The sequence below is a fragment of the Triturus cristatus genome, chromosome 4_2 (assembly GCF_964204655.1).
Source record: "Triturus cristatus chromosome 4_2, aTriCri1.1, whole genome shotgun sequence".
NCBI classification, from domain to species: Eukaryota; Metazoa; Chordata; class Amphibia; order Caudata; family Salamandridae; genus Triturus; species Triturus cristatus.
In genome coordinates this window covers 290,454,534-290,467,377 of record NC_140586.1, presented here as the reverse complement: position 1 = coordinate 290,467,377, position 12,844 = coordinate 290,454,534, and the positions used below count along the sequence as shown (strand labels likewise).

Below are 12,844 nucleotides of genomic sequence, written 5' to 3'. Positions count from 1 at the left end.
GCATTGCAGCTGTGGCTGTTATGTATTATCCTTGTAGAGACATTACAAATTGACTGAGCCTTATTTACAGAACTGCTGGCAATCCAGCACTGAGATGGCCACAGCTGGTAATCTTGCATAGGGGGGTCACTTATTCAGTCTTGTATGAAGTGCACAACACTATTAATAGCAGCTCAGGATGATTTTCATTGAACATAAGTAGCTCTTGTTTGTGAAAAGGTTGGAGACCCCTAGTCTAGCGGGTGTCCTCTGACCTTGAAATGTTGGTTCATCTTGGAGATTCAATTAAATGTTAAAATGAAATAGACGGCTGAGAAAAACAGTAGTCTTTTATAACTGAAATTTACTGTAAAATAAGGTCCAATTCAGGCTCAGATTTTCACGAAAGGCACATAACGCAGTGCAGCAGACAAAAATGCTGTGCTGAGTTGCGTGACATGGAGGAGCACAAGAGCGCCATATTCACATAGAAATGGCTCTCTCCTCCCCTCTCCCTAGCGCCAGCGCTGATTTTAGCTGCCACGCACCACACACACACACCTTAGCGCCATAGCGCTAGGGTGTGTGCGTGATTCTAGCATAGGTTTTGTAATGGAAGGATAGCCTTCCTCTACAAAATACTCTGCTTAGACAAGTGAAAAAGCTGTTCCTTCTTTGTATGTGTGCTGCACAGTGCAGCACGCATGCTAAGTTGGAAAAGAAAGGAGCAATAAAAACATGCCTCCATTTAACATCTGCTTTTCAGCTGCATTAATTTTTGGCGCTCAACCCTTTCTACTGATGTTTGAGAATAGGGTTTATTGTCAAAAAGCATGGGTGGTATCATGGGTATGCCCATGTACCACCCATGTAATGCCCCTTGACACAAAGTAATGCAAAGCAGCATTTCACGCTGCTTTGTATTACTTTTCCATACAAACCAACGCAAATACCAATTTGGGTTGGTTTGTGAATCCCAAAAAAGGTTTAGCCTTGGTTTAGCATTACAAAAGTAACGCTAACCTGACACTAAACCTTTGAGAATCTGGGCCTACGTCTGGTTTGAAAGTGTTTGTTATAAAGGTGCTCCTTTCCATGACTTACAACAGGAACTGATGGGTTCCTCAGGTTTCTCATGGGCCTCAGGTACCAGGAAGTATTCCCAAGCAAGCACTTTGGCAAACCTAGAGCCTCGCTTACAGGGAGACAGTAAGGAGAAACCTGCTTAAAAGCCGGAGATGCATGATGACCCAGATCTGTAGTCTCCACCTCATTCACAGTGTAAGGAATGGTGGAGCTATCCATTGAGGTGCAGCTTCCAGCTCCCCCATTGAGCACACCATGTCAGCAGACCAGATGATGACCGGAATGGCGTAGGAGAACCGAAGTCCGGGGGCAGGGGTTTTCAGCATGGACTGGACTATCACCCAGCCCTGCGCCCAGCCTTCTACGTATGGACAAAGCCCTGATGTGGTTCCTGAATAAGCACAGCAGTTGTGCACTAACACTTTTTACTCCTTTTTTTAAACAAATTCAAGGAGGGTCCTGAATTTGCAAAACCAGCCTAAGGGTCATGAATCACACAAGGTACACCTGTAGTGCTAGAGGCACTCTTGTGGTCTGACACCCTGTGATGACCTTTGACTACCATTATTTTAATTGACTTTGGTGTGTTATTTTACCCAGCCTGAATGTACAACGTCCTGCATATGCCTTGCTTCTCTTACAGGTTTATTTCTTGTAATCTTGCTGTCTTTCATTGGGAGCTGTCATGGAGTAGGACAGCCTTGCCAAGAACAGAGGATGTGGGATGTGCACTTGAAAGCGTGAGAGGGAGAGAGAGGTGTGGAATGTACTTTTTGGTCTCGAAGTGCTGTTGTGGCCAGTGATGCACACGTGCTCAGTGTTGTACATTGAGAGATGAAGTATGTGATGCTATAGGACATTGAGAGATGAAGTATGTGAATCTATAAGCAGTTGTGCACAATTGTGCATTGTGTTGTACATTGATGAGAATTATTAAGTTCTTACTATTGGCTTTGACATGGCCTCATGTCATCCTGAATTCTGACTCTACCTTGCTTCAGCTTTCTCTGCGTGCACAGTAACGCTTGCAAGTTGTTTGGGTTAATCACGTTCAAGGATTGTTTTTGTGAGAGATTGTTTAATGTACCTGGAAGGTTTTGTGAGCTTCGTCAAGATAAAGGCTGAAACATGCAAGATTTGGAGAAGGGGACATGGGAACTCCTTCCTGCCATGGGAATGCTTGCTTGGAAGCTGGCCAGTTCTGGTAAGATTCCTCTGGCGCGGATGGAGGTCTCTCCCGAACCTTCTAGTGTGTTTTGAGATTTTAAAGCTGAGGGTTGTTGACTTCAAAACCGGGAGTTTGGAATCCGATCGGCGACGGACGCATCTACTTCGGAGCGTGGAACCCTGGTTGCTGAGGCTCTGAACCCAGGCTGTTTAACTTCCCCAGTCAGGAGTGGGCTGAGATGCAGTGTTTGCACTAGGTGAAGTGTTGAGTTTTGGTTATTGCCATTGTGATTTTTGGCCAGTGGCTGTGATCATTTGAGGTGTTTTCTTTGTGATGTGTGAGTGAGTTGAGGTGCCCATCAAAAGTAATCATTTGATGTGTATATATATCTTTGTGATCTCTTGCAGGACGTCCCAGTATATTTGCTTGAGTCTTATCTCATATTCTTTGCTGCTTGTTTATATCATTGCTTGCATATAAACATATATATCTCTTTATATATATTAGAAAATGTTCTGCATTTGGCATCTGCAAAAGCCTTTCTGTTCGAGAGCATTGTGTAAAATAAAACCCCAAGCCTGATTCTAAGAGAGAGAGTCCTTGCATTTTGTAAAATAAAACCCTTTTCTAAAGGTGTTGTTTGTTTTGTGTTAAAGTCTTTTGCTTTGCCGAGTGTTGAGCCATCGTGTGGGAGCTGTATTATCTGAAAGGCGAAAGCAAGACAACACCTTAAACAGTTTTGGTTAAAACCTTCTGCAACAAAAACATTTCTGTGATAAAAAGGCATTCAAAGTGTGTGGATTCACAAATGCTCAATGCACAGTTCACTGAAAAAAACAAAGCTTACAGGGACAATATAGTTAGGCTGACATTTCACTCATACAAAACCAGAGAAATTCAGCAGTTATAATTACCTGAGCTAACTATAACTCACGCCCCCGCAATGCACTACCTCGTATATTACATCACTCATGAACTGGTTAGTGACATCACTGACGACATCACTGATGACATAATTGATTACATCATTGATGACATCTGAAATGACGTTACTGATTACATTATCCAGAGAAACACTGACACACCCAATAAAACATGTCATACATCCACTCCCACACAATCACTAACAAACTCATTCACAGAACCCATACAAACACTCACACATCTCGTCACTCATCCATACAGCCAGTAACCCATCAACTTACTCATAGAACCACAAACGGAGCCGCTAACTCACAATTACAGCCACTCATGCACCTGCTCACTTAGCAATGCAAGCAGTCACAGATTCAGTTATAGAGACATAGACAAACTTACACTCCCAATCATACACCCATACAGCAACAGACACAATACATCAGTTAACTATGCACCTACTCACTCACCAATACAATTACTCACACAGCCACTCTGTAACTTTTACATATACTCACTCACCTATACAGTGACTAAGACAACCACATACTCTCCCATACAACCTCCCTCACACTCACTTACTTATTCATACAACCACTCAAACACCCATTCACTCACACATACAGCCCCTCATACACCCACTCACTCACCCATTGTTCGACTTTGCATCTTTTGGCGTGTTTCCCCAGAGTTTTTGCTTTCTGACCTCCTGGTTTTGACTGTTTTTGCTGGCGTAGCGTTTCTGCTCACTTTTTGCACTGCTGAGCAGTGGTAAAGTGCAAGTGCTCCTGTGGTAAATTGCGTTATGGATTGGTGTTTCCATGATTGGATATTTGATTTACTTGTCAGTCCTTAGTAAAGTGCACTAGGTGTGCCAGGACCTGTGAATCAAATGCTACTCGTGGGCCTGCAGTGCTGATTGTGCCACCCACGTGAGTAGCCCTGAAAAGGTAACTCAGACCTGCCAATGCAGAGTCTACGCGCTGTTTGTAACTGCCATGTCGACTTGGCCAGTGCACACACTGACCAGTCCCTAACCTTCCCTTTTCTTACACGCCAGGCACCCCTAAGGTAGGCCCAAGTTACCCCTGTGGGCAGGGGGCAGTGTATGTGAAAGAAAGGACATGCCCTGGTGTGTGTGTGGCATGTCCTGATAGTGAATTACGACCAACTTCGTTCTTCACTATTGCAAGGCTACCTGTTCCCCATAGGCCAAAATGGGGAGTTTGTTTATAACATCTTATAAACATAACTGGCCCGGGGAATTAGGTAGGGAAATAAAGTTTAGTATCCTAAACTCGGAACCTGCTTAGGAAATCGACCTCTTGGAATTTCTTCAGCTTCAGTAGAAGCTCGTGCCTGGGGACCTCACACGCGATTGGCCTTTGGGTCTGGCTTTAGTACGCAATTGGCCAAAGGCATGTGGAGGACCCAGCTTCTTCTGAAATGTTTACTCCCAGAGCGTGCAGGGGCCATCTGGTTTTAATTGGCGTGCCTGCGCTTGTCTCCCACGCAGTGTCTCTTCCCCCCCTCGTGCAAGCCATGGTTCTCGGACTTTCACTTTCCCAGAAAGTTCGTGCCTGGGGTCCCGGTCTGGAAGTTGGAGTTGTTGGGAAATCGGCTGACTTTGTAGTGGAAGCAATCGGTGATGACGTGGGCACTTTAGGTAAGTACTCGGAACAAATTTGTTTTGATGCACGATTCACTTAAGTGGATGTTAAAGCCACAGAAGATTCCACTCTACTTTCGCCTTTGTGCTAAAATCTTTCTTTAATTTGGACGGAACAAAGTCGGTTTGCTATCCCCTTCGTATTGCTCATAACACGCCCAGTGAAAACAAAGTCAATGGAGTTCGCCTTTTTATTTGTTTGCACAAGTACCAAGTTTCTATGATATGGTCCCTTTGCCTATATACTTATGAATTGTTTGGTAATTAGATACCAGTAAATCTTCAAGCAGCCTTCCGTGCCACCTGCTGTTCTCGATGAGTAGTGCAGCATGGACAGCGGGTGCTCTGCGAACGGTATATCCGTGCAGAAAGGATGTTCTGTTTTTTACAGTTTTATATAGCACCAACTCGACCCAAAGGTATTGGAGCTCTTTGCATGAGCATCAGCCACATTACCCAAGGAGACATTCATTTTTTAGGTGCTGGGAGGTCGCAGATACCCTCAGGTGGAGATCGTGCTATATAAAACAACAAAAAAGTGATTTGAGCTGACGCCGGGACTCGAACCTGCTTCCCAGTTCCAAATTCTGCAGTTCTGTCCGTAAAAAACATGTCTTGGATACAGTTTCTACGAATAAAGGGCAAACTGCTTTCTCTTTTGGACCAATTTAATCTAAAAGATATAATTTTCCATCAATACTTTCCCAACAGATATGTCCCACAAAGAGTACCTGAATACATGTGCACCATAGCGCCACGAGGCGGAGCAACAGTATTTGTCTGTTGGGTTTGTGATGGGCGGTGTAGGGTGCTTGGATAATCATTATTTTGATAATTTTATATAGCGCAAACTTGACCCGAATGTTTTTGCAGCGCTGTGCGTGAGTAGGTTACATTGCACACGGTCACATTCATTTTTAGGCATAGGGAGAGATATTCAGTGATTTGCCCAAAATCACAGGTTGTAGAATTGACGCAGGGACTCGAATCTGCATCCCGGTCCAAAATCAGCAGCTCTGGCCATAAATTCAGTGGCAAATCGTCTCCCTTTACTCCAGAACGCCCCAGTGGCAAAATACCAAAATATTTAAAGTGCTACAGCGCACACCTATTGATTTCCTCATTAATCTATTCTTCAAACTGACAACTGTTGAGCGTGCAGCACGGGCTGCGTGATCCACCCTTGTTCATGCTTAGATTAAACACCTTCAGATATAGGAGCATAGTTTCGTTCCTTGAGCCGGCGCACAGCATTTCTTTCGCTTGATACTTTTTTCAAAATTCAACCAAATTGATCCACGTACTCCAGGACATTGAAATAACTTCATTTATTTGCGTTGGTAAATCACATGTAAGATGAAATATATTCAACTGCTTCTCATGCCTCAGATATGCTCATCCAAGCCTTTTTCTGGGCAAGCTAGAACACATAAAACATCCTCAGAAGTGAATCATGTTATACCCAATGCATTTCGAGCTCTGATACGTTCTTCTTCAGGGGTTTCACTATGAATGAAAAAACAGGTATCGGTAGATTGTCACCCCAGACCACTAAGACATACATTATGCATTTGTTCACTTTAAAAATTCGAAGTCCATATCATATCTTACACCTAACTCTCATGCAGCGTTTTCCCTCTAAAACCATAGCTGGATGTTCACAGTAAAATAGCCTGAGTACCCCATTAACCAAGTTCTTAACCCTGCCTAAATGGAGTTTAGGCATCGGGTAGTAGGAGCGGAATGTGGGTGGATACTGATGCAAGTGTAAGTCACTGCATGGTAGGCTACAAGAGGCAGGGTTAAGAACTTGGTTAATGGGGTACTCAGGCTATTTTACTGTGAACATCCAGCTATGGTTTTAGAGGGAAACCATTGCATGAGAGTTAAGTGTAAGATATGGTATGGACTTCGAATTTTTAAAGTGAACAAATGCATAATGTATGTCTTAGTCAATCAATCAATCAATATGAACTTTATTCGGATAAAAACAACATATCCATAAAAGTACAATTAAAAATAAGATACAACCACGATCGAGGTATGGAAGGAGAATATGGACTGGTGTATGTTTAGGGAAAAGACGGTGTATGTGGCGAGAGGCAAGCCAGGGAAATGGACTAAGGTATGGGGTCCATGGAATTTATATCGTGGACGTATCTGCACCCCGCCTCTGCCATTGGAGGTCGATATTGCTTTGTCCCCCTAGCCGCGCACTCTGCGGGATGGTGTGAGGTGTGTTCCATGCTTTGTTCTCCCGTTGCCCCCCTCTACCGCTTCCGGACAAGAACTGCTTTGAATACTGTACGTTGTTCCCCGTCCTGGGAAGAGCATGCTGCTATTTCGGACTCTCATTGCCTTGAGTGTGTCTTATATTTAATAAAAAATGAAACTGTTTTTTCCGATTGCTCCTGGCCTATGGCCACGGCCTATTACATGTGCTCACGAACTGCCGGGAGCTTTGCCTCTGGTTCATTTGAATGTGTGGCGTTGCACTGCGGGCCCTCGGGCTCTATAGCGGCCGGCCCTGGTGGTTGTAGGCCCTTGTCTGTATTTTATTGTGTACCAACGGTTTCTAATAAAAAATTACAAAAACAAAAAAATAAGATACAAGAAAAAAGTAAAACTATACAAACACATCAGATAATAAAAGTTAATCCGGATACATGGTACTGCGGATACGTACCGCCATTTTTAAAAAGGATCCAACACGAAAACATAATTCATCATTGTTAATGGCTAGCACCATCCCATAAGCTACTTTATAATCAGTAACACATCGTAATTTAAAATACGGGATCAGAAATTTTTTAGTGGGGGATGAATAATAAGAACAGAAAAATAGAAAGTGTAACATTGACTGTTTAGGTCTCGCTGAGACAGCGAAAGCTGTCTCTTTGAGACATTTTGTAAGTGGGTTTTTGAAAGTGCTTCCCCTGGCATAGAGCTACAGTGCACAAGGCGTGCACGCGCGCAAAGCAGCCATATGGCTTTACGTCGCTCTCCCTCGTAGCCCCTCTCCGCCCCCTTCCCTGCTGCTATTTCGCACCAGTTTATCAGAACTCGCGCTTCTCTTCCCCACCCCCCCACCATCGCGTCTCGCCCTTAGCTTCAGCCGCTTTCACGGTGCTGCTTACAGCCCCTTTCCCAGGGCTTAATTTGTGATGGAAGATGTGCCGGGCCTCTTTTGCCGTTAGCTTTCCTTAAAGTACACTGTATGCGTATCTCCCTTCTGTGCGCATAATGTACTTTCCATAAGTACACTTTTTATACATTTTTATGCATTGTACAACATATTTGTATATATTGTTCTCTATATGTGCCTCACCACTCGTGTGTGCCTTATAACTCACACATGTATCCTCTTACAGTCGTGGCTTTTACGCCCACCTATATGTAACAGAAATGGCCATATCTGCTTTGTATATTCTTTTACAATTTACTGTCAATGAACGCATTTTACTTTACACATAATGCATATGTGTTCAGCTGTCTGCAGTTCATTGTTGGTTGTTGTCTATGATTTGAAGTACGGCTTGTTTATGCTTAATTAGCCTGGCCTGGTTTCCTTTCTCAAGTGTCGGAAAATTCACAGCAACGCTCACTTAATCAGACCTTTATTCACAAAACATACGCAGATCTATTACATTATTTTACTCCCATTACAAAAGCAACGTGCAAGGTATTTTCTAAATATTTGTAGCGTATTTTTACAATTTTGTTTGCTAATATTTAACGCTACTAATTTTGGTTGTGTGTAGTTGCAAACATGTGGCTACAGTTGTTCTGTTCGACACGTATCTCCTGCCGATAATTAACGGAATTTTTTATTCTTTTGTTTGTTGCGTGTGATTTTGTGGCCGGGGTTTTTATTAGGCGGCTGCTTTCTAAATACAATTGTGGGTGTTAGCCTGCCTAAGAAACAAAATAGAAACTGTATTATTGGGGGGGGCACGTTTAAATGCAAAAAATGAGAAATTCAGCACCTGCGGTTAACTAAATTTCAAAAGCAACTTCTTTCTGAATGTACGTGTACTTAGCCAGCAGCAGTTCCTTGTTTTTGTGGGTTTAGCTACAGCCGCTATTACAGTGCTGGTTACAGCTGCTTTTATACAGCTTAATTTGTGACAGGATACGTGCCGGGGCTTTTCTTAGGCGGCAGATTTTAAAGGGATTATTTTGTGTTAGCCTGCCTAAGAAACAGCCTAGAAACTGTACAATTCTGGAGGGCATGTTCCTTAAAGGCAAAAAAATGAGACACTCAGCACTTGTGTTTATTTTACTTTAAGAGGCAACTTCACTTACAATGCACCTGTGTCCAGCCAGCTGCAGTTCCTTGTTGTTTGTGGCTTAGCTACAGCCGCATTCACAGTGCTGGTTACAGCCGCTTTCCTACAGCTTAATTTGTGATGAAAGAGGTGCTGGGGCTCTTATTAGGCGGCACAGCCGCATTCACAGTGCTGGTTACAGCCGCTTTCCCACAGCCTAATTTGTGATGAAAGAGGTGCTGGGGCTCTTATTAGACGGCACTTTTTCAATAAAAAAAAGAAAAATTGGGGTTAAACTGCCAAAAAAAAACCCACAGAAACAGTACAATTGGGGAGTGCATGTTGTTTAAAGGCAAACAGTGAGAAAATCAGCACTTGCATTTGTATTAATTTTAAAGGGAACTAAACACACAATGCACCTGTGCCCAGCTAGCTGCAGTTCCTTGTTGTTTGTTTTCTGTGAGAAGATATACATAAATACGTAAGGCATTATTTTTATAATAATTTGAACTGCACATTATCACACAATGCACGTGTTTTATGATTTTAAACAGTATGCGTTTTTTACGTTGTGTAATGTGAGTTAGCTGTTTTATATGAGAAAGGAAATGCTGGTGTTTTACATACGTAGCAGGCCTTGAGCTATTGGCTCGTTGCACAACCTAGGATTAAATTTAAAATCTCACTTTTTACATGAGCTTAGACCACCAGAAAATGTTGGTGTTTGGGGACATGGGGAGGCGAAACATGTACTTTTGTTTGCCATATGTGACTTTTATTTTCACAGGTGTCCCTTAGGATCATAATTTGTGGCGAACAAGCGTTTTTTTGTGCGGCCTTTGGAATCAGTGCATGTCCTTTCCAGGCCACACCAGCCTTTTTTACACACATATTAGCCTTATCATGTATGCCCAGCCAGCTGCAGTTCCATGTTGCTTTTTGTCTGTGAGTTAAGGTACATAAAAACGTTATACAATCATCACTTGCGTTCAGGAAAATTTTAAAATCAACTTATCACCCAATGCACGTGCACATAGCCAGCTGCAGTTCCTTGTTCTTTCATGCTCCTGGCTTATTTATCCGCCACAAGAACTGAGGCTTTTGCAACTGATGGAAGCTCTCAACAAGGTTAACAAGCATTGGCATAGCCAATAGGTCTCGCCTTTGGGACCTTATAAGTGTTTAGCCATGCAACAGTTGATGTTGCACCAAGGATATTGTGCTGCATAACTAAACACTTATAAGGTCCCAAAAGCGAGACCTATTGGCTATGCCAATGCTTGTTTTGGGTATTGCCACATGGACAAAGGGAAAGATCAAGGTTGGCAGAGTAACCAATGGGGAATGACAACAAATATTTCATTGTGTCTGTCCTAGCCTGAAAAATAAACCCCTTTCCCAGCAGCCAACGGGTTTTAAAAGATATTTAGGCATAGCTGGGGTTACATGCTCAATTTGCATATATCTAGCAACTGAAGTTTTATTGCGTTCAGTTTCTAGTCTTGTTTCTTTATAGGAGACATAAAGTGATTTTTTCCAAGATTTTAATGCTGGTAGAGCTATGATCTAGAGGGTTTAAGAAAAGATGTTCTAGATTCAAGCTATTTAAACCTCTACGGACTCCCGCCAACCACGGTATGTCCATCCCTTTATCACATTTTAAACAATCCAAAATTATCTCCCTAGTCAGTTGTGCAGCCGGATTCTTCCAAATTCTTAGCCAAAACAATATCGGGCGAGCCTTAATAAAATCTTCTACATAAGGTAGGTGAAGCTCGCTATGGCTAGCGTATGTGGAGGAAAAAAATGGAGCTCCCAGAATTTTACGGCAGAACCTATTCTCTTCACACTGAATGGGTGTGCTAACGGTGTTCCTCCATACCTCTGCCCCATATGTAGCCGTTGGTGTGCATTGTAGTCTGTAAATTTTAGTAATGGAAGACACCACCTCCATGTTTTTTGGCTTAGGTAGCCTAAGGATTGTGTTAATAGAGTTGATAAATTTCCTTTTACAGTGGGCTACATGGGCGTTCCATAATCCATTAGATGCAAATACCAACCCAAGGTACGGGAAAGTGCGAGTGCTTAACAGTTGATTAGAATTTACAACAATTGAAAGATTCAAATATTTCTTGGACCCACATGACATTAAAAATGATTTTTTAAAATTAGTTCATAAGTCCAAAGTAGCCATAAACTCCACAAAGCCATAAACCAGAGCGCGTAGGGCTTTGGGGGTGCGCCCCATTAACACAGTGTCATCTGCATATAACAATGCAGGAATCTTGTTTCCACTGATGTTTGGGACGTCTTCAGTTGTAATCAGGAGAGATTTGGTTAAGTCATTCATATATAATATAAATAAGAGGGGGGCCAAGACACAACCCTGTCTGACCCCCGTTCCAATTTCAATAGCCTCCGAAATATCACCGTTTCTACCTATGCGCACTCTGGCTTTTAGGTCTCTGTGCAGATATGCCAAGAAGGAGACTAATGGATCATCTAAGCCAAGATTTAAAAGAGTTTGCCACAGCCATGATCTATTTACAAAATCAAAGGCTGACGTAAGATCCATGAATACCAGGCACACTGGTGTTTTCTTAGCTATAGTATATTTGCTAATAATCAAATGGAGGTTAAGGCACTGTTCCACAGTGCCAACCTTGCTCCTGAACCCCAGCTGAGATGGATGCAAAACCTGGCTTTCCTCAGCCCATGAGTTGATCCTGTTAAATATTACCCTACCCAGAATTTTCAAAGTATTGTCGATCAGTGAAGTTGGCCTGTAGCAACTCGGATTTGATCGATTCCCCCTTCTTGAAAATTGGTACTATAGGACCATGTGTCTGGAATAGATAGATTAGTAAGGTTGTTAAAAACATTAGTAAGAAGTGGTGCTCTCTGGTCCAGGGGCTTTACCCCCCAGACTTTGGGTAATAGCTTCTTCAACCTCGGTTAATTCAATCTGAATCCCGATGGTGTGTGTATATTCTTTATTGGGTTCATTAGAAATCGGGGCAGCATAAATCTTGCTAAAATGGGCCTCCCAAGATTCACTAGAAATATTACAGCTAATTGGTGAGGAAATATTACCCACAGATTTCATGTTCATTTCATGTTTTTAACAGCCCGTTTTTCAATACATTTGCCTGCTTGAGATTTGCCCAATGATTTAATGAGCTCCTCCTTCCTACATTTAATAGCTTTTTTGTAGCTTCCCCTAAGTGATGATACTAGAGAACTTACTCTAGGTTTGCTTACAAGAGCCTTTCTTAATGCTCTGTTAGCCGCAGAGCAATCCGCATTAAACCAACCAGGATCAGGATTTGACGTCCTAATCGGTTTGGACAATATATTTTTAATGCCGGAGCATAACCCTGAGAAAGCGTCAACTACCTTTATATTACATGTGCTAAATGGCAAACAGGTGTTGACAAAATTCAAATGGGATTTTATCATTGTTTCAAATAGGGCGTTGTTATCGATATTACGCCAAATAAGTCTAAGTTTGTCAGTTGATGCTGTTAAATCACATGCCCCATGCGTACGATCATACACTGGGCGGCATGAGAAACTTAGAATGGTACTAATAGGGTTATGATCACCTTGTAATGTTGAGATTACTTCAGCCCTTAGTACATAACTTTCTAAGGGGGCAGTTACAAAAATATAATCGATACTGGAGGTGGAGCCTCGACTTCTGTATGTTGGAATTATACATCCGTCGGGAGGAGGAACACCTGCAATCTGCATAACATT

The 12,844-nt window shown here is 42.5% G+C and overlaps 1 protein-coding gene across 2 annotated transcripts in view; it reads right to left on the bottom strand.

The window, feature by feature from the left end:
* Positions 1–12,844, bottom strand: part of LOC146833671 (flavin-containing monooxygenase 5-like) — a 315,018-nt gene that overhangs the window by 57,728 nt on the left and 244,446 nt on the right. The gene's annotated exons all lie outside the window — the stretch shown is intronic.